The sequence below is a fragment of the Rhineura floridana genome, chromosome 2 (assembly GCF_030035675.1).
Source record: "Rhineura floridana isolate rRhiFlo1 chromosome 2, rRhiFlo1.hap2, whole genome shotgun sequence".
Taxonomy (NCBI): Eukaryota; Metazoa; Chordata; class Lepidosauria; order Squamata; family Rhineuridae; genus Rhineura; species Rhineura floridana.
In genome coordinates, this window is record NC_084481.1 from 47,564,455 (window position 1) to 47,586,059 (window position 21,605).

The 21,605-nt window shown below is 40.7% G+C and overlaps 1 protein-coding gene across 7 annotated transcripts in view; it reads right to left on the bottom strand.

Annotated features, from left to right (window-relative positions):
• Positions 1 to 21,605, bottom strand: part of B3GALT1 (beta-1,3-galactosyltransferase 1) — a 534,157-nt gene that overhangs the window by 471,440 nt on the left and 41,112 nt on the right. The window contains exon 1 of one of the 7 annotated variants that reach the window (XM_061612924.1): positions 15,930 to 15,979. The exons of 5 other annotated variants lie outside the window; for them this stretch is intronic. The gene's annotated coding sequence lies outside the window, so the exon portion shown is untranslated. Of the gene's footprint in view, positions 1 to 9,375; positions 9,466 to 15,929; positions 15,980 to 21,605 lie in introns of those variants that run through there. One more of the 7 variants, XR_009760870.1, reaches the window with a different exon arrangement.

Genomic DNA, 21,605 nt, shown 5'->3' on the forward strand with positions numbered 1-21,605 from the left:
AACATAGAAAACAAAATCATAAAACATTCAAAGACAAAAAACAAAACAAAACAAAAATGATTAAACAAAAAAAATAAAATGTTGACTTCCCATTTGTCACATATCGAATCAGTTATAGCTCTACAATATATAACAATCCTGTCTCTTAAATCATATTATAAAATCACTTTCCTCCAGTAGTTATCTTAATTAATCATCAAATCTCATAAACATTACTTTATTCTTTCCACAAAAAGTCAAAGAGAGGTTTCAATTCTTTAAGAAATATATCTATCAATTTTTCTCCAAATAAACATGTCAATTAATCCATCTCGTTAATAATTATAATAATCTTATTGTCATAACCATAGTCCAAATAAACATTTCGATTAATCCATCTCATCAGAATCTGTTAGGTCCAATAATTTCAATAGCCATTATTCCATTATCCCTATTAGTTCCATCTTCCATCTTCAATAGTCCTGTTAAGTCCAGTAATTTCAGTGTCCAATCTTCCATTATCAGTATTCCATAATAATCTTGCTGTTGTAGCCATAGTCATATAATAAGAGTCTGATGGGAATTTCCTCTATCCCAAATATTTTCTTGCCATCCATTCTGAATAAGTTGCTGAAATACTGTTGTAAAGTCATATCTGTGTTCTTCTTTTTTACAAAATGCACTGGCTCATCTCTTAAGAGTTTTTCCATTGTCACATGGCTGCAGTTAATTCCATAGATTTTCTCTATATCAAGCTCCATCACATCATTCCAGTCCAGAAGATTATCCAAGCCATTGATAACTTTATCTCTAATATCTTCATTAATTTCTTCAGAGATAACGTTAAATTCCAAACAGTAGATTTTATTTCTAAAATCCATAAACTCCAGATCTTTTTCCAATTCCACATTTGTTCCAATCCCCAGGGCTTGTATCTTCCCTTTATTTTTTCTTTTCTCATCTCTGATCTCATTCTCCTCGCTCACAGGATCCCCTATTTCTTTAAGCTCCTGCGTCATTTTGCTCAGTTCAATTTTCAGCTCCTTACTGCCCTGTCGCAGGGTTTGTTTCGTTATCTCAATCTCATCCATTATTTTCTGAAACATAGTTACTTCCAGATTCTCAGCCACTTTCTTGATTGCCATTTTTAAAACCACGAAAACAAAGCAAAACAAAAATAAAGAAGAACCACTTCTTATTTCAGCAACAATTGGGTTAATATTCCAGGCTTGATGACATCACAGTATAAACAGATCAACCTGCCTGCGACTGGGAAAGTTCTAACAGAGTCTATGTGTTGTTGTCTTCTGAATTATGTCTCTGAGCTGAGAGGCTGTGTTTTGTGTTTATCTATGGAGAGAGATGTACCAGAAGGGGGGTGAGAAGAATCTCTACATATATTTACTCTTAAGCCTCTGGCCTTAATGTCTTTCAATAAAGACTCTTAACATGCTCTGAAGAAGTTTCTTGCTCAACTTAACTCCAACGTAATGTATGCTGTTTCACACAACAACGCACATAACCCAACAGTGGTAGCAGAGGATGGTTGCGCTCCACAGCGCATTACACCAGAGTAAGTTGCTGGTCTGAACGGCAGACGGAGTTCCAGAGAGGGCAGCTTGATTGATTGAACCAGACGGAGGTGAGCAACATGGCTGTAAACCTGTCGGGGGGAGGCTTGCCGATGGAACGGCTTAATGTAAAGAATTATGGCAGCTGGAAGCCGAGGATGCGAGCTTTGCTGATAACAGAGGATTTATGGGACGTGATTGAGGAAAATCTCCCTTTTTTGGGAGAAGACTGAGCCAAAGTAGGAATTGAGCACTTCTGCCTATTCTTTGTCATCATTTTGCCATTCTCATTGAGTAGCTGTACCACCATTTCTTTACTCTGTCCTTTACTATGGATGCACCCGAAGAAAGCTTTTTTGTTGCTTTTGGCATCTCTCAGCTCATTCTCAGCTTTGGCCTTCCTGACACCATCCCTGCAATTCTGTGCTAGCTGTCTGTACTCTTTCTGTGTGGTCTGGCCTTCCTTCCACTTCCTGTATATGTCCTTTTTCGTTTTCATGTCATCTCTAAGCTTTCTGTGAAGCCACATTGGCTTCTCCTGCTGTCTTCCCCCTTTTTTCCGTGACGGAATTTCCTCGTTTAGAAACTCCCACCCATCTTGGACTCCTTTTCTCAGTAGGGTTTCTTGCCATGGAACCGTACTTATTTTTCTTTCCCTTTCTCCTCCTCTTCTAAGTATTGGAAGGATGGACGAGAAAACTATCTGGGCCCCAAAGACCTTGAGTTTCCTTCCCAGACCTTCAAAATCTGACATGATTTCTTCATAGCTCAGCTTGGCAGTATCATTTGTTCCCACATGGATGAGAAAAAATGGATATCAGTGGTTTTATGAGTGATAGCAACCCTTCTGTCACATCTCTAATCTGGGAGGCAGTATAGCTGGCGAGTCCATGGATCTTCTCGGCATACTTGGGTTTCAATCCCACACAGTAGGGAGTGTCCCACCACCACTACTCTTCTTCTTGTCATTGGGTGTGGTTTCATTGCTTCAGCTCGACTGAGCTTCAGCCTCTCACTCGCTGTCGCGTGGCGTCTCCTGTAATTCTTCCCCCACAAATGTCCTCTAGCCTCATCCTCAAGTGTCTGGAAGTGGTTCAATAGTTGAAGGGTATCTTCTAGCTCTTCTGCTCCTGTCACCCTTTTCCATGGAGTTTCCTCCTCTTCATTGTTTCTCTCCACAACAGTCGCCTCTTCTGCTCCAACATGCTTTTGTTCTTCCACCTCCCATACTTCTCTTTGCTGCTGTTGTTCCAGTGTTCAGTCTAAGAACTCTTCATCTTCTCTTATACTCTTCAGTGTGGCCACCTGCCATTCCAGGCCCCTCACTTTTTCTCCCAACAGCACCACCAGCTTGCACTTGTTGCATGTTTACACCATGTTGTTCTCAAGAAAACAAACATTGCACACGCCTTGCAGGTCACCGCACTGAAGTGTCCTTTCTGTCCATAGTCTCTACTGCCTTTTGTTTCTTTCTTTCTACTTGTATTTGAATGGCCTGTGCTTTGTCCTGTCCTTCTTCAGGGTAAATAGGAGAACCCCACTGATATGCGGTGCGCCATAGAAGGGGAAAAAATTGAGGGACCTCCCCTTTGACTTCCCCCACCAAACTCCTGTTATTTCTCCCTGTTTGCTCGTTCTGTTCGCTCACTCTCTGAGAGCTGGCTCACTTGCATCTCCTCTGGACCAGCTGACACAGCTCCCTCTGCTCTGCTCAGTTAGGAGTCAGGACACAGAGTTTATATACCTCATGGCTGTTTAATTATCAGGAACGTTTGAACATGACTCCATTGGTGTAGTACTTGTAGCAAACTAGCCATAAAGATTATCCAACTACTGCAAAAGCGGATACAAAAATAACATTCTGAACTACCTGAAATACCGTCTTACCACTTATATACTCAGTTGATCATTGCGCTCTGCAGGTGAGGGCCTCCTGCAGATACCATTTGATCAGGAGATCTGCTCTGCACAACATAGGAAGTGGACCTTTAGTGTTGTGGCACCTACCCTTTGGAATTCCCTCCCCTTAAATATTAGTCAGGTACCATCTCTGTTATCTTTTTGGCACCTACTCATGACCTTCTTTCTTTTTTTTTTTTCAATAATTTTTATTCAGATTTTCATAAAACATACAAGACGAAATCATAAAACATTCAAAGACAAAAAACAAAATCAAAAATAGTTAAACAAAAAGAAAAAAAGAAAAAAAAAACAAAAATAAAAAATAAAGAGTAAAATATTGACTTCCCATTTGTCAAAGATCAAATCAGTTATAAGTCTATAATATATAACAATCCTGTCTCTTAAGTCATATTATAAAATCACTTTCCTCCAGTAGTTATCTTACTTAATCATCAAATCTCATAAACATTACTTTATTCTTTCCACAAAAAGTCAAAGAGAGGTTTCAATTCTTTAAGAAATATATCTATCAATTTTTTTTTCCAGATAAGCATATCGATTAATCCATCTCATTACTAATTATGATAATCTTATTGTCATAACCATAGTCAAAATAAACATTTCAATTAATCCATCACATCAGAATCTGTTAGGTTCAGTAATTTCAGTAGCCATTGTTCTATTATCCCTATTAGTTCCATTTTCCATCTTCCATCTTCAGTAGTCTTGTTAAGTCCAGTAATTTCAGTATCCAATCTTCCATTATCAGTATTCCATAATAATCTTGCTGTCAAAGCCATAGTCATATAGTAAGAGTCTGATGGGAATTACCTCTATCCCAAATATTTTCTTGCCATCCATTCTGAATAGGTTGCTGAAATACTGCTGTAAAATCATATCTCTGTTCTTTTTTTCAAAATACACTGGGTCATCTCTTGAAAGTTTTTCCATTGTCACATGGCTGCAGTTAATTCCATAGATTTTCTCTATATTGGGCTCCATCACATCATTCCAGTCCAGAAGATTATCCATGCCATTGATAACTTTATCTCTAGAATCTTCATTAATTTCTTCAGAGATAACATTGAGTTCCAAACAATTGATTTTATTTCTAAAGTCCATAGACTCCAAATCTTGTTCCTGTTCCACGTTTGTTCCAATCTCCGGGATCTCCTCTCTCACAGGGACCCCTGTTCCAGTCTCCAGGGTCTCCTCTCTCACAGGGACCCCTTTAATCTCCTGTGTCTCCAAACAATAGATTTTGTTTCTAAAGTCCATAGACTCCAAATCTTTTTCCTGTTCCACGTTTGTTCCAATCTCCGGGGTCTCCTCTCTCACAGGGACCCCTTCCAGGGTCACCTCTCTCACAGGGACCCCTATATCTTTAATCTCCTGCTTCATTTTACTCAATTCAATTTTCAGCTCCTTACAACCCTGTCGCAGGTTTTGTTTCGTTATCTCAATCTCATCCATTATTTTCTGAAACATAGTTATTTCCAGATTCTCAGCCACTTTCTTAATTGCCATTTTAAAAGAAAAATATAGGAAAACCACTTCTTATTTCAGCAACAATTGGGTTAATACTCCAAACTTGGTGACATCACAGTATAAACAGAGCAGACAGCCTTATCTCTCCATGCTTAAGTAAACAAAATGCAGTTCCCAGGATCGAAACAATTAATGGCGGTCGTCAGGAAACAGATTCGTCAAAATAAAATAGACCAAAAAGAGAGTAGTCTCAGACAATATAATATTCTTCAAAATAAAAATCTGGAATAGAAATCCCTCTTCTGTGTATATCTTTAGAATGCAAATCCAGGACAGCTTTTTGCAACAAAAACAGAGATAAGCTATTAATTAGTGAGTAGCAGAGAGAAGTTATGGCTCCCCAGTGAGATGTCAAAAACCGATCAATCTGGCAAATCTCTTTTAAACAGCAACAATTTAAGTCAAGTAAAAGAAAAATATAGAAAGAAGGGTGCTTGCCTGTTAGTGCGTTCTCTCTTAGAAGATAAGATGAACGTTCGCTTTATCAGATAGAGCTTGTTGTTGAAAATCCGTCCCACCTTCGTCGGCTGGACCTCGTCCCATAAATTAATGAGATCTGGTCGTCCCAACAAAAATAGGCTTTGAGGTTAATCTCTTCGTTTCTCCCTACCCGGGAGAAGTTTAATCAGTCAAAAAAAAAAAAAAACTGACTGATATATCTGAATAAGCTTCTTTTGAGGCAGGAGCCCGTCTCAAAAGCAGGCACAGGCTAAGTCACCCTTCCCGGAAGTCCCTCATGACCTTCTTTCAACAAGCCTTTTAAGTAGAGATCTTATCCCAGTTTGCATCTGTTTTGCAATTGCTTTTTAAGATGTTTTAAAAGATTTTTTTTAAAAACATGCTTTTAAGGTATTTTATTTTAAAAATATTTTAAAGATGTTTTGTTTTTGAGATGTTTTTAGTGTTTGGTTGCCAGCCTGGGCTTTTTCAGGGAAGAAGGGCAGGTCAGAAGTTTAAGAACTAACTAACTAACTAAATACCATAATAATAATGTAATTATGACATGTGCTTTTATCAATTTACTGCTCCATAATTTCATTTCTCACAATAATGCAGGACGTATCACTTGGGTTTACCAGAAGTCCAAGATGATTGTCTATGAGCCAACTGGATGAAAAAAGTACTTTCCTGAATAGCCAGGAAACATTTGGCATTTGTCCAAACTTGATGTGCTGTGGGGTTGCCAAACTGCACAATACGAACACACTACCACCCTGTAGTTTTAAATGTGGTTGTAACCAAGGGAGAGGAGTCTGTAAGTCTTTTTAAAATCAAACTGCAAATAACTTTAATTGGCCAAGAAAACCTACTTTCTGAAATACACTAAAGATTTCATTTTGACCAGCTGAGTGAAGACAAACTGTTGAATACATCTGTCAGAACTACTGCACAATTCACCACTTAGTTTTTCTTTGGTTTAAACAATGTGACAGCTATGAAATCATTATACCGCAGGCCACCCCTCTGCAAAAAAAATAGAACTGCTTCCTATTCCAGCTGCACATAAGAAAGGACACACAAGGCAGCTGTAAAATCATGAGGAGACTTGTTTTGCATGCCATTACATTATTTTACACTGAATACATTTGAGCAAACTAATTTTGTTCAATAATGCCTACTCTTCCAAAGAATAGGAGCTGACTTTTGATAAATGACCAAGACTATATCATCTAGGTATCATCTGTCATCTAGATATATGCAGTCTTTACTACTACAAAGGGTCCCCCAAAGAGCTCCCCAGTGTTAATTGTTTTAGGCTTCTGTTTGCATAATTTCAGGCTGTGTGTGGAAATGATGCATGTTAGTTTGTAAAATATTCATGTTCTTTGGTGATGATGTGGATGGCTTGTTTAGTTTTGAAGCAAAATATGGTTACATCCATTAACAGATTAAATAAAGGTCTTACCCCTTTGAAAGTAACCAAAAAAGCATTCTGGAAAGATAGTGGTGAAAGAAAGATCTATGATAAACAATTCCTGGGTCTGGGATAAAAACTTAGCATTCCCCCACCAACAAGTACAGGAGTTTGCAGCGATTCTGGTGGGCTTGTCTGATCTAGTAGCAGCCACATCTATGGTGGAGTGGCCATTTCTTCCTAGCAAAAAGAAAAAGAAAGGCGTCACCAAAAAGTGGGAGGGGGAGCAAAAGAGGCCATAGATGTATATGAAATTTGCATATGCAAATTTATATGTATAGCCAATTTAGAAACAGTGGATTATATCTAACAAAATTGTCCCATTAGCACAAGGACTTCTGTCTGCACAATGAGATTTCCTCTCCATTCCCTGTGCACCCCCAGCACTCCCCCAACCTGCTCTGGGGTTTCCCTCAACCCTCTGGGGAAGATTTGGGAGGAACAGGCAAATTAGAAGGAGAGAAAGTCCCATTGTGTAGGCAGGTGTCCTTGTGCTAATGGGATAACTTTGTTGGATACAACCCGATGTCTATAAATGAAATAGAAATCCAATACATATCCCCATAACAGGAAAGACTGTGACCAAGTGAGCTGTGTGCCTGCTCAGTCTGTTCTGTCCAGGTGCTACCTGTTGATGGACAACTTTAAAGCCACTGCCCTCCCATCTCATCATTAACTGGACTTAGACTAGGCAGCCCTTCAAATAGAGGAATGTCCTGTCTCTCTAAGTAGGACGTCTGATCACCTTAACTAGTGGGCCCCCAAGTGCCTGCTGGGTTATTAACCTGCCATCAGCCCTGTGTGCTCCTGCAGATGTCTACAGGAGGATGACCAAAGGTCTGAACTGGGCCCTAAGAGTATATTTATTTGCTTGTCTTGAAGGATTCATTTACTTGTTTATTTCATGGGCATGCTCCACAAAGCAGCTCACCACATACATGAACTACAATTGAATTCCAAATTCAGTACAACATACAAACTATCAGTATCATAACACTAAAAGCTTAACAACTGTACAGACATAAACAAGAACACATTAAACAGTAAAACTCTGCCAGACATAGCCCTAGTTTATAGCCCCTCCTTATATCAAGCAGCAAAGGCCTTAGGGAAGAGGCCTTGCACTGGCTGCCTTTATGTTTCCGAGCTCAATTCAAGGTGCTGGTATTGACCTATAAAGCCTTACACGGCTTGGGACCACAATATCTGATGGAACGCTTCTCCCGATACGAACCCACCCATACACTACGTTCAAGATCAAAGGCCTTCCTCTGGGTGCCTACTCCAAGGGAAGCTTGGAGGGTGGCAACAAGGGAGAGGGCCTTCTCAGTAGTGGCCCCCAAATTATGGAATGATATAGCTGACGAGGTGCGCCTGGTGCCAACACTGTTACCTTTTCGGCGCCAGGTCAAGACATCCCTCTTCTCCCAGGCATTTTAGCATGTGTTCTATATTGTTTTAAATTTTTTAATTGTGTTTTAATTTTTTTAAAAAAAGATGTATTTTAAATTGTATTTGTTTCTAGTTATTGTAAATCGCCCAGAGAGCTTCGGCTATGGGGAGGTATAGAAGTTTAATAAATAAATATACAAGTTTAATAAATAAATAAATAAATATAGGTAAGTCTTCAACACTCACTTAAAAGCTGTAATTCCATAAATGTGGGGCCACTGCCAAGAAGGCTTTATTAAGAATGCCTGTCAGCCAAATCTCCTTTACTGGCATGCACTTTGGCAGACATTTAAACATCCCACCATCTTAATTTACCAAAATAAAATGCCCTGGCTTATAGATTTATGAGTTCTAGATCTACAGGTGGGGCATTGCATTTGGGGAAAATTGAAATGGGAGGCTTAGCTCCCATTCATAAGTGGCACCGACATCCACCCACTACTAAAATGCTGCCAGGGGGTCTGCAGGAAGGGTGGGGATTGCTCTTGTTGATGTGGTGACAGCAAAAAGACCCTGGAGAGCCAGATTGGGAGTGTCATATGTGAGTTGGGGTAGGGGGCATCAGTGACACCATGCCAAGGGCCTTCTGAAATTGGCCCGGGCCCTGATCAACACCAACCAAGAGCACTTTCCTTTAAGAGTATGTTTTATTCAATTTGATGCCTACCTGCCAAACAGATAGAAGTGCTTTGTGAAGCCAAACACCACTGATCTTGAGGAGTTACTTAAAGTCATACCCGAAGCTGTTTATACTGTGTAAGATTTCTAGGAACCAAGATACCCAGCTTCTTACCCCAATGAAGGTGTAGCGGATGTAACTTATATCCATTCAGAACAGCCAAATTTACTTTGGGACACGTGGATATCAATGGTTTAAGCAAACGAACATGAACATATTAATGAACGATTACATTGGCATCTGACAACGTTTTTTTAAAAATAATTTGCTTTTTAAAAAAACAGTAAATTGAAAAAGAATTACTCTGTTCGACTCTCAAATCTCAGGAGTAATAGTTTATTGGATAGGCTTTTGCTAGCTGAACTCACATCTGTTGAGATATATCGAGGTCAAATTGCAGCCCACATTGTCAACTTCCTCTGAAATAAAAATATATTAGAACAGAATGCTAGTTATAACCAGTTTTAACCAGGTATTTCCAGGAAAAAAAATAAAACTGGACAGAATAATAGTAAAAACTGGTGCAAAAAACTGTTTCGCAATGTTGGTGATTGTTTTCCAGCAACATGCTCTATTGGAAGGCAGGAAATCAGTAACCCTCAAGCAAAAGCTGCATGCAACACCACTGAGTGGCTGTTTCAGCTATATGATCTTCATGCACAGCTTAGGTCATTTTGTAAATCACCCTGCATCTTTCTGGCAACTGCTAAGAAGACAAACGTACACACTAACTCTACTAAGACTTACATGATTACTGATCCAAGGTTGGAAGAGAAGTCAAAATGTGGTGGCTCATTCTTGTAGCTCAGTTCAACTTCTCATTTCACACTTTGCAATGCTAACTTTCCCCCCGATGTGCGCACAGACAGCACCATTAGATATGAGGACATGTCTGTCCAACATGCACTAGGACAAGGTGCCCTCCAGATGTTGTTGGACTACATCTCCCATCATCCCTGACCATTGGCTATGCTGGCTGGGGCTGAGGGGAGTTGTATTCAACAACATCTGGAGGGTACAACATTGGTAGTAATCAGTCATAGCTTCCCAGCAAGAGTATTCCTGCCATCGTCAGACCCAAGGGCTCTGGCAATGGTGGGCCTTTGCAGCCATGCCGAGGAAGACCTGGCATGGCTTCAAAGCCCCTTCCCTTAGGTGCAACATAGCCGTGCGTGCCTGTTGCGTAGGGGGTGGAGCAGGGTCGCTATTTAAGCCCTGCTCCATCTCCCTTTGACCTCTTCCTGGCCTTATGCAACACCCACCCACCCTCCCTTCAGGGCAGAACATGTTTAACTAGACGCCTCAGGGCCAAGTAGGGATTTTTAGCTCACCAGCCTTCATTTGCTGGGAAGTTTTTTGCCTACCCTGTACTGTTCTTCTAATTCAGCTGATTCGCTCAATTTGATTTGGCTTAATTTGATTTGGCTGATTTGTTGCTTGGCCTCGTGGTTTAATCTGTAAATAGGTTATCACGTTTGCCAGATATGTGTGGAATTTGACAAGGTAGGGTTTGGTGACCACCCGTAGGCACCCTTTAAGGTGATCAGTGGGTTCTGAGGCCTGCCTTCCAGGTTGTGCGGCCTGTTGGGAGGATAAGGCTCACCTTTGGGGCTAACCTGTAACACCCACTCAGAGTTGTGTGGCCCTGAGGGGGGGGTTGGAGCAGGAAAGCCTCCCTAACCAGCCTGCGGGGATGGGGCCCAGAGAAGGGGATTGGGCTTGAACCACCCCCTTTCCCATGGCAGGGTGTCCTCGCCCGATTGGGTATGAATTAGGTTATGCACTTGTCTCTGCAGATCATTTTATTATTCAATCAAGCATGTAATTGGCTTCATTCCAATAAATGTGGCCCTTGATTTACCCACACTTCATTTTGTCTTGCCTCTTCATTTCTCGGCGATGAGCTGCAAATTGTGTTTCCCTGTTTGATTACATAGGCATGTTTCTCTTTCAGAGTTGACTATGTTTGTCAGAATGTCTAGTTCAGATACCTGTCCAGGATGATGTTTTTCATTCCTATTGTGGAGTAGGGTTTAAAGATATGAAGGCCTAGATTTTTTCCAGTTTTCTTTTTGTTTTTTTCTTCAGTTTTTCAGAAAAAAACCCAGAAACTTTCAAGGGGGGAAAATCTGGAAAAAAAATTCTGATTTTTTTTCTGGGTGCTCACGTCTGTAGTAGGATCTCCTCCTTCCTGGTGTTCACAATGTGCTTTAGGAAGGCACGGAAACCCATCCAGTAACCATCAGTATGGAGAACCAAATCATACAATTCCCCTCCCTCTTCCTCTTGTGAGGAGGAAGAATTGTGCAGTGTCAGAAGAGGAGTAGAATGCATGTACACAGCAAACTCGTCTGCTGTGCAAAATGTGAATCAGCCTTCATTCATGCCCTTGATCATTTTTACAACTCAAGAGGTTGAAGGGAATTCAGTGATTGTTACTCCCAGAAGAACTGATCATATGAATAGGCTGAGAAATGGGAAACAACCCAACATAAAATGCTTGGTTTTAGCTCATGATCCCAAAACTCTGCACATCACAAGTAACCAATTTTTTTTCAAAGAAATAAAACACAAACAACGTGCATATTATGCTATTTTTAATCATTAATGTACTGCATTTCATCTGAAGTGTCTTGTAGGGAAGAATTAATACCAGTGTAAAACAAATAAATCTAAATATTTACCTCCTCTGTTCTTGACTTTATTTGTAGCTTGCACTTCTAATGATACTTTGAATTCCCTATTGACATTAGAAACATTTTAAGCAAAAGAGAAAGTGGTGGTTTGTCAACACACTAATCTGATGTGAAAACTAATATGAAAGGAATTTTGACAGTCTGCAAAATATTTCTCTTTCCTGAATTTATGGCAATGCTATTCTCCTCTAGCTCCAAATTAAAAATTGTGATCAAAACCACTTTTCAATGGGGCTGCAGTGTTTCAAAATGTTTGATGAAACTGCACTACAATAAAAGCTCTCATTTTAAAAAAATATGTACTGTGAGCAGTAGTGTAATGGCAAATCCAGAAGTGTAGGCTCCCTTCATGTTAGCCACAGCCACACACCCTACCAATTTTTGCTGCAGGGTTGAGAATGAGATCCTTGTTAATGCCTTCTCTCACAATAGACAGCCCTACAAGTCAATAGGCATGAAAGAGGAGAGTGTCAGTGACTGAGAAGAGTCTTCTCAGTGGCTGACTTGCCCCCTTTCACTCTGATTGGCTCTGAAAGGACAAGCTAACATGTTACAAGACTCTTATTAGTGGCCACCACACTATCCTTTCATGCTGATTAGCTTGTAGAATGCTGGAGAGTTAAGGAACTTGCTGGGACCCTGCTCCACAAAAAGTAAGGGGTCTAAGAAACACACACCCGAGACCCCTGACTGTGATATTCAAAACATACACATTTATTAACCTCAAAGTTTACGCAAAACCCTACAGTGTGAAATAGTCAAGTACAAAAGGACAAGGTGTTTCTTTGCTTTGAATGAGAAAAACAAAGTGCATTCATGCCTCTTCAATGGATTTTCACTGGCAGTCAGCACCAGATGTATTTTATGTATTTAAAAACTGTCTATACCATCCATAATCATAAATAACCTCAGGGCAGCTTACACATGCATAGTTTATTATTAAAACTATAAAACGGTATAGAACACAATATAACAAATTAAGATCAGTACTAAAATCCATACCAAGCCTAGATAGAAAGCAGCTGCCCATTATAAATGGACAACAGTGATCAATCGCCTTGGTGAAGAGAGACACCTTCAGCTGGCATCAAGCCCATGCAACATAAATGACAGCCGTATTTCTCATGGAAGTTCCATAGCTGGGGTGCCACCACAGAAAAGGCCCTATCTCAAGTCACCACTCAAGGTACCACAGTTATTGGTAGGACCTCCCAAAGGGTGACTCCTGCAGATCTTATACACTAGGAATGGGAATCTTTTTCAGCCTCTGGGCTATATTCCCTTCTGGGCAACCTTCCACGGGCCACATGCCAACGATGGACAGGTTCAGATGCAAAAGTGGGCCAAGCAATGAAAGTGAATATTATCTTCATCCAGGAGGCTAGTTTCTACATACTGACATACCTTTCTTCATGCAAGAAGCATGATCAGAGGTCAAAGACAAATTGCAGCCTGGCAAAACCACTCAAAGAGGCTACAAAGTAGGACTGGAGAGTTGTGTGGCCCAGGAAGAGGTGGTGCAGCTGGGGAGAGTCCCAAGGGCCAGACAGAGAGGCCTGAAGGGGCACATTTGACCCCCACACCTGAGGTTACCCATTCATGTTACATACATGCCCTTTCAGGAGATTCAGAATTATATTTCTCTCTCCCTCATCATTCCTGTCCCCCAATCTGAACCCATTTCAAACATGCAAATGAAGCATTTCCACTGATTAACATGCTACCATGCATTTCTTGGGTTGCTCTCTGCAGGTATGCTAGTCACAGACAGGAAGCAGACTTCATAACTTGAGTTAAAAACTTCTCATTTTCAGATGTTTCCATTAATCAAGGCATGTTGAACTTCGTGCCAAGGTGAAGATTTTTATCTATTGCAGAAGTGCTTCAGAATGCTGATACCAAACATACCATTCACAAACTATCAACTCAGAGCCAAACTAGACGTGATGTCACATGTGTCTTTTGCATCTAAAATGCAGGCTTTTTTAAAATGAAAATTTCAACAGCAATTTGAATTTCCTCTGAATGCAAATGGGACTGCTACAAGGGAGGAAAGGATTAACTTTCTCCTCCATCCCTCTTCTAATCCTGCTCATTCATTCATTTCATTGGTGATCACTCGTGGCCGAGTAAGATTGTCTTCCAAGATAAGGTCTTTAACGGTGGGTCCGTAAGTGACTGTGGAGTCCAATTCTGGATCCACACAGCCTCCCACAGTGAGGACATAGGTTTCCAGATGAAAGATGGTCACGATGAGGATTTGCTTGACGTGCCTTCTGCTTAGCTCGTTTGTCCCTTTCGCCCTGTACTCGTGCTTCTTCAAGGTCCATAGCACTTTTGATAATGGAGACCTCTAATTGGGATGCTCACGGGCCAAGGCTTCCCAGTTCTCGATGCTTATGTTACATTTTTTTAGATTAGCTTTGAGAACATCTTTAAACCTCTTTTGCTGTCCAGCGATATCCCTGTTCTAATCATGTTCATTATCTGAATGCCCACTCACCTGATGTAACTTGCATTTAAAAAAGCTGCACCTTAGATGCAAAGGGACATTCATTTCATGGTGCAATCCACATCGAAGCCCCTTTCATTTGTACTGGTATTTTTCATGAAGGCAGTTGTTACCCCAAGGGTCCTTGGTGTGTATGTGAGATCTCTTTCCCCCCCGCAGCAATTTCTGGGGATCCAGCCTCTTCTTTCCCCTATGCAAAATCCCATCTCCTGATTGGCCAGGGGGCTGAGCACCCCCAAGTACAATGAGAAAACAGACTTCTGTTGCAGTCAAGAGTGGTTGATGTTCTATAATGTTTATTTTGCTTAGTTGTCAGTTCTTAGACTTTTCTCTCTTTATTCATATGTAATCAGCTCATTTTAAAAATATTGAATATGATCTTTTATATCATTTGCCCATCAAATAAACTATGTAATAATGCACATGAAATTGAGGCAACATTCATCATGTCCTAACTGCCTGGAGCATCCTATCCCCCTCAATATAGGTAGACACATTCCTGTTATTGTAGCAAATACATATGTGCAGGATGGTGGTGGAGGAATATAATAAATCCTATGCATACAACTGGCAGGAAAATATATATTATTAAGATGCTCACATGACACCATGTGGTCCCAGGTTATGGTCTGAAGGCACATGAGGCCAGCACCCCGGGTCTGGTCAGTGCCTGGATGGGAAACCGCCTGGGAACCATATGTAAGCTGCCTTGGGTTTCATGAAAAGAAAGGCGGGGTATAAATGTAATAAATAAATAATAAATAAACAAAAGGCTTTGTTATTGTTCTTGACAGGGTATCCTTCTCCCACAGAGTTATCTTAGTGCTTCTAAAAGAATATGTCAGGGGAAGGTCTTCATTTCAAGCAGCACCCAAGCTCGCTTTAAAAAGATTTTTTTTCAAAAGTATGAAGGCTGTCATCGACCACCCTCATAAGTGGTTCTGTGTTCCAGCCCGCAATTCAATCCACAGATAAAGAGCTATGGGAATTCTGTCTGACAAAATGTGAGGAGCTAACAGCATTAATAAAGTTTGGGAGAGCAAGAATCCATAGTAACATAGGGGCCTCATCTGCACTACTGTATTTATTTATTTTATTAAATTTATATCCCGCCTTTCCTATCAAAGGGAGCCCGTTTAAAGCAATATCACAACACTTTAAACAGTTACAGTTTCCCCCCCAAAGAATTCTGGGAACTGTAGTTGTTAAGTGCTGAGAGTTGTTAGGTGACCCCCTATTCCCCTCACAGAGATAAAATTCTCAGAGTGGTTTAACAATCAGTCCCACTTTCCAGGGAACTCTGGGAATTGTAGCCAATGTATATGTTATGGTTATGACATGGAGGAAACTCCACATAGAGCAATTTTAAAGGCCTCAAGTGCATGCAAGCTATTCACTCTCCTCCTGTGTTTGCTGCCTTTTAAAATATACCATTTAAAAATAATGTGATCCTGACAGCCCACCAGCTGTGTTGTATATTGCTGCAGATGTGTTGTCTGACATTTCTATCAACATCTACATTATCTTCTTATTTTGAACTATAAGAGGAGACCTTTGAAGGCAACACTCAGCTGTAACCTGTTTCAGAGAAATTATCAGCATAGTGCATTTCCCATTAACAGATACCATACAGCTACCAGCTCCCTAGCAACTGTAGCAAAGGGAAGAAACACACCTTTTTTGTTCTTTCTGGAAGGAGATTGCTTCGCTCTTTTCAAATTAGAAGTGCATGTTGCCTTGCTTCCATTATTCCAATTCACTAAACATTACTTAAAAAGGGAGGAAAATGCACATTCTTAAAAGATTAGAAAGTGAACAGTCTCTCTCTCTCTCTCTCTCTCTCTCTCTCTCTCTCTCTCTGCAGAGATGCCACTGGCAGACAGGCCCACAAAGTAAAATCGGCACTCCGTTACTCAGAAGGCTCCAGTTTTAATAATGGCTCACACAAAGCAATAACCATCAAAATATGTTTAAAGGATTCTCTACCCCATTTGTCTTCAACTAATGGGTCAGGATCCACTAACAGGTCATGGACTGATCTAAGCTGGGTTACAACAGCAAAACTACCACCACAATACATATTAAGAAATGGTTCCCCAAATGCATGTTTGGGCAAAGATAGATCTCGGCTCTAAAAGTTTGAAGATGACTGCCCTAGCTCTCTTCAGTTTGTCTCTCCCCCAACCAATGGAGACTGGTGGCTCTGTTGTCAGTGGGACAGTGAGCTGTCCAAGGTGTTGAACTCATTTGAGGAATAGGTTTCAGCACCTTGGACAGATCCTTGAAACTTCATAGGGGTCTGAGGTTTTTTTCTGAATGTTTCTTCCCTCCCTCAAAAAAATTTTCATTACACAAAGGGGAGAGGAGGGAATGAGCCTGGTGGATCCACACCACATGTTGAAAGCTGACTTTCTATAATGGAGAGCATGCTGTGCTCAAGTAAGCTCTCTGCATGATTTGGATCCCTGATTTTAGTTATCTGTTCTGAATCTGCTCTGTAATTGCTGTCCCAGCTGCAGTCTGTTTGAAAATTGCTCTGTGTGGAATAGTGGAACAGTGGATGATTTACATCGCTGTGGCATGACAACTTGCAGTCACTGCACTTGTGCGCCTCATTATCTGGATGCAGTGGCTGAGTATGTGGATGTGAAAGGGTCAAATGTTGCATTCTACCTGTGCTACAAATGCTCAGACTACTGAACATGACCAATTTGACAACATCTTAAACTGGTAATTTGCCATCATCTGGCAGAGCAATCCAAAGCTCCTTCATGCAGTGCTGGGGAGGGGGGATTGGAATAGGTGGAGGTGTCCCTCCGATCAGCTCTCCTGGTTTTGCTGACCTCACACTGGCACCAAAAGCATGGGTAGGAGATCCACTGGTGGTATCCTCTCTACTGTGGACCCGTGGAAAGCCTCAAAATGGGCATTCTGAGGGTGGGAATATTATGAAGGTGCTGAATCCCGAGCCAGACCCACAGCCATTATACAACAGCACCGGACCCCATAATCCTATCCCACCTTCCACCACGGTTGCCATGAGCAGTTCAGCAAAGCCCTGCCCACAGAGGTTGGGAGTTAAAATTGCACCCTAAATCAGTCTAAGCCACTCCACTTGATATGGTTCATCACTACAGTCCTAGAGGTCTTGCATAGAGCCAATTAACCATAATTTCTCAGAAGACATTTCTTTCTGAGAAAATGTCAGAGATCTTTTTCCTCAACCCCTCCCCCTAAAAAAAAAGAAAAGAAAACCACTTTGCCTTCTCCATTATTATTTTTTTGTGGAGGCCACCATCCTTCCCCTGCCCTCCAACAATGCTCTGGAAGGAAGGATGCTAGGTATGGAGGAAGATGGATGATGGCAGCCAATATAATTGCTGCTGGTATCAGTTGCAGCAGCAGAACAAAACAAAAACGTAGTGAAAAGAAGGAGTGCTCCTACTGCTAATAGTGAGCTTCGTATCCAAGTAATGGTTGGGACACTAGTACAGGGGAAGAGAAATGATCCCTGTTTTTCTCTGCCCACAGAGAAGGCAAAGTTTTGAGAGGTCATGTGCACATAGCTCCAGACTTCTGGAGCATGGGAGTTGCTTAGAAACCCTTCTGAATCAGCTGGCAACTCTAACTCAGATTTTGTAGATTGTGGGGGATGACACTGGTGGATCTTTACCAACAAGGTACTGAAATCAGGAAGAGTGCTGGATCATCCTCTAGGTGCCATGTTGTTCTTACTGGTCACCTAAAGATCTGTAGAATCAGTAGAAGCATGGCTCCACCTTGTCCATGGTGGAGGTTGAAGGACCAGAGCTCAGTGGTAAAGCACATGCTTTGTGTTCAAAAGGTCCCAGGTTCACTCCCTCGTATCTCTAGTTGGCGCTGGAAAAGATCTCTGCCTAAAATGCTGGGGAGCCAGTCAGTGTGGACAATATTGAGCAAATGGGTCAATGGCAGGATTCTGTATAAGGCAGTTTCCTAGGTTCCTATTTGAAAGATTTAATTAGACTCCAGTTTAAATGTCACACGCTGAAGATCGTGTCATTAATAAAGTTTGGCCTTTATGTCTACATTAACTTATATTATCTGAGAATACATGATGACACTTACAAAGAAAAAAGAATTTGAAAACTGGATAATGTTTGCAATATACTGGAACAACACATTCCAGGATAATGTTCACTTATATAACCTTTCTTCAATATTATATAAAAGCCTTATTTTCCCCAAAAAACCTATATATTAAATATGAAACAAGGTAATTCATTCCTCCAAAAGACACAACCTTTTATCTTGTCAAGAAACCAGTTCCTGTCATTCTTCTGGAGTCTAGAAACAATGAGTCTTCACACCGTGACATGAAATTATGTATATAATCCAATTAAAATGTAGTACAAATGTTAGGGAACTCATTTTCTTTCTTTGTCGCAGATTCATCCCTACGAAGATAAACCTAAATGGATCCCCACTGAAAATTCAGCATTAGTGAATCCTGTTTAAAATACTTCTCTCCAGTGAACCAAACTGGTATATGTTAAGTGCAGAATCAGCAAGCAGGGAAATTCAATTTGTGGGGGTGCTCCGAGGATTGCTTGTACAGTGGAAAATGTTTTAATTGCAGCCCCAAAGTAATACAGTTCATATTTAATAGCTTGCATTAACTCCATCAGAGCTAGACAAATGGAGAGGAAAAAGTCACAACATACACCTCTCCATTTATTGCTAGGAAGAAACAAGGCTAGGCTTCAGTGTGGCAGCTTCCTTTCACCATACCAGGGATGCGTACACATCATACATTTAAAGTACGTGGCTTCACCCAAAGAAACGGGGAACCGTTGTTTGTTACAAGTGCTGGGAACTGCAGCTCTGTGAGAAGTAAACAACAGTACTCAGTATTCTTTCAGGGGAGCCATGTGCTTTAAGTTTGCTTTAAATGTATGGTGTATATGCAGCCTAGGGCTATTCAGAAAAGGGCCTTCCATACAAATGCCCAACATGGGAAGAGGAAGTGGGGCCTTGCCTCCTGGGCTCCTTGACGTCCCTCCATCAAAAGACCACAAATTGATAGGGGGACTACATTCCTCTAAATGTACAGATACCTAGGGGTGGGGACAAGACTTGTACTGGTGTTACAGGCAGAGCTGAGGGGTGTGGTCCCATTTCCCCCCTCCATACAGTGGATAGATACATTCAGGGAGCTCTTCTGAATAGCCTTACTGTCTAATCAATGCCTCACATCAGCACTTCAGCTAAAACTTGCTACTGCTTTTGCTCACAAAAGTACCCTAAAGGCTGAACTCTGCACATAGTTGCACTTGCATAAGCCACACTATAATTCAGGTGTGGATATCTTCTGGCCCTCCCAATGTTGCTTAATTACAAATCCCATTATCCCCAGCAAGCATAGCCAGGGCTGATGGGAATTGTAGTTCAGCAACATCTGGAGGGCCTAAGGTTCTCCACACCTGCTATAATTAATGACCCCCAGGACTGTGCAAACTCAGCAAGAAGACATTTTCATCGATTCACTTGCTTTGGGGGATTTTGCACACACACAAGAATGTGAATTTTTTTAAAAAAATCTCGTGAATTCAGTTGCTCTGTAGAATTTAAAACAAAAAACACATACCATTTATATTCCATTATGTCACTTTGAAATGAGCCAGTCTTATTATATATTAATGAAAAAAGTGTGACCTTTATATTAAATTGGTCGTAGTATGTGCTGCACATGAGAATGCATTCTTAGTGTTACAGTCATGTAATATGATTCTAAATGCATAAAGTTAAATTTATAAAGAAAATTGCCAATATCTTAATGCTGCTATACAAATCTATGGTGTGATTGCACTTAGAATACAGTTCTGGTCACCTCACCTCAAAAAGGATATTGTAGAGCTGGACAAGGTACAGAAAAAGGCAACCAAAATGATCAAGGGGTTGCAACAACTCCTCTATGCAGAAAGGTTACAGCATTTGGGGCTTTTTAGTTTAGAGTAAAGGCAAGTAAATGGGGATATGAAAAAGGTGTATAAAATTATACATGGTGTGGAGAAAGTGGCTAGGGAGATGTTTTTCTTCCTCTCAAAGCTGAAGGTTGGAAGATTCTGGACAGACAAAAGAAAGTATTTCTTCACACCGCACATAGCTGTGCTGGGCTCTCTTTGGGAGGAATGGCAGAATATAAATTTAATACATAAAATGAATAATTAAACTGTGGAATTCACTTCCACAAGAGGCAGTGACGGCTTCAAGAGAGGACCAGACAAATAAGGCTATGAATGACTACTGCTCCTGATGCTTATGCCTCTGAAAACCAATTGCTGGAAATGGCAAGAAGGGAGAGTGCTGCTGCATTTGTGTCCTGATTGTGGGCTTCCCATTGGCCTTTGGCCTGATCCAGCAGGGGTCTTCTTTTGTTCTTGTATTCAGCTTCTACCAAAGCATTGCAGACGGAGGGACACACACTATTTACAAGGGGGCAGCCATGTCCCCCCCTCCCCAAGAGCAACATAACATAATCAAGTCCTGTCACCCCCAAGGTGACTTCCTGTATTATATTCAAAGCAAGTTGTGGTAAGGAGTGACATGTACTAGTTGCTCCAGGCAGCTGGATTACCCATTTTTAAAAGTTTAAAAGGACAGGAATCTTTTAAAGGAACAGAGGCAATCCTGCTGCCCTCAATCCACCTCACAAAGTCATAAGAACTTTTTTTTAAAAAAATGCCTTGTTTCTGCATGGAATTTTAAAGATATTCCCTTAAAAATCTGCACAGAGATAATAATAATAAAATAAAATAAAATAAAATAATAATAATAACTATTATTATTTCATTTTCATTTCATTTTTAATTTGTATACCTCCTTTCTACATTACTGTATTCAAGGTGGTTTACAACTATAGAAATGTCAAAAACATACCCAAAAATCACACCGTTATCCTATAATACAAAACATAACTAAAAAATTTAAACTATTAGCAAAATTCAAGAATCTGTTTCACATATTATCATATTGACAAAATATCCAAAAATCCACCACCACCCCTTACACTGGGGTAGTAGCATCTCTGCTATTGCTTCAGTCAATTATTATTATTATGTCCCGCCCTTCCTCCCAGTAGGAGCCCAGGGTGGAAAAGGGACAGGATGGACTTCCCATCCCAATGCAGAAGTGAGATAAGCCAGACTTCATTGGGTCTGTTCAGCCCTAGACACCAATCAGTCTATTGGCCCAAAGGAGTGGTCATTACCATCTGGGTTTATAAATGAGGGGTAGTCCTAGTAAAATTATCCGTCATGTTGGCCATCGGTAATGAATAGCTTTCACTGGACGTTGATTATATAAAATAAAC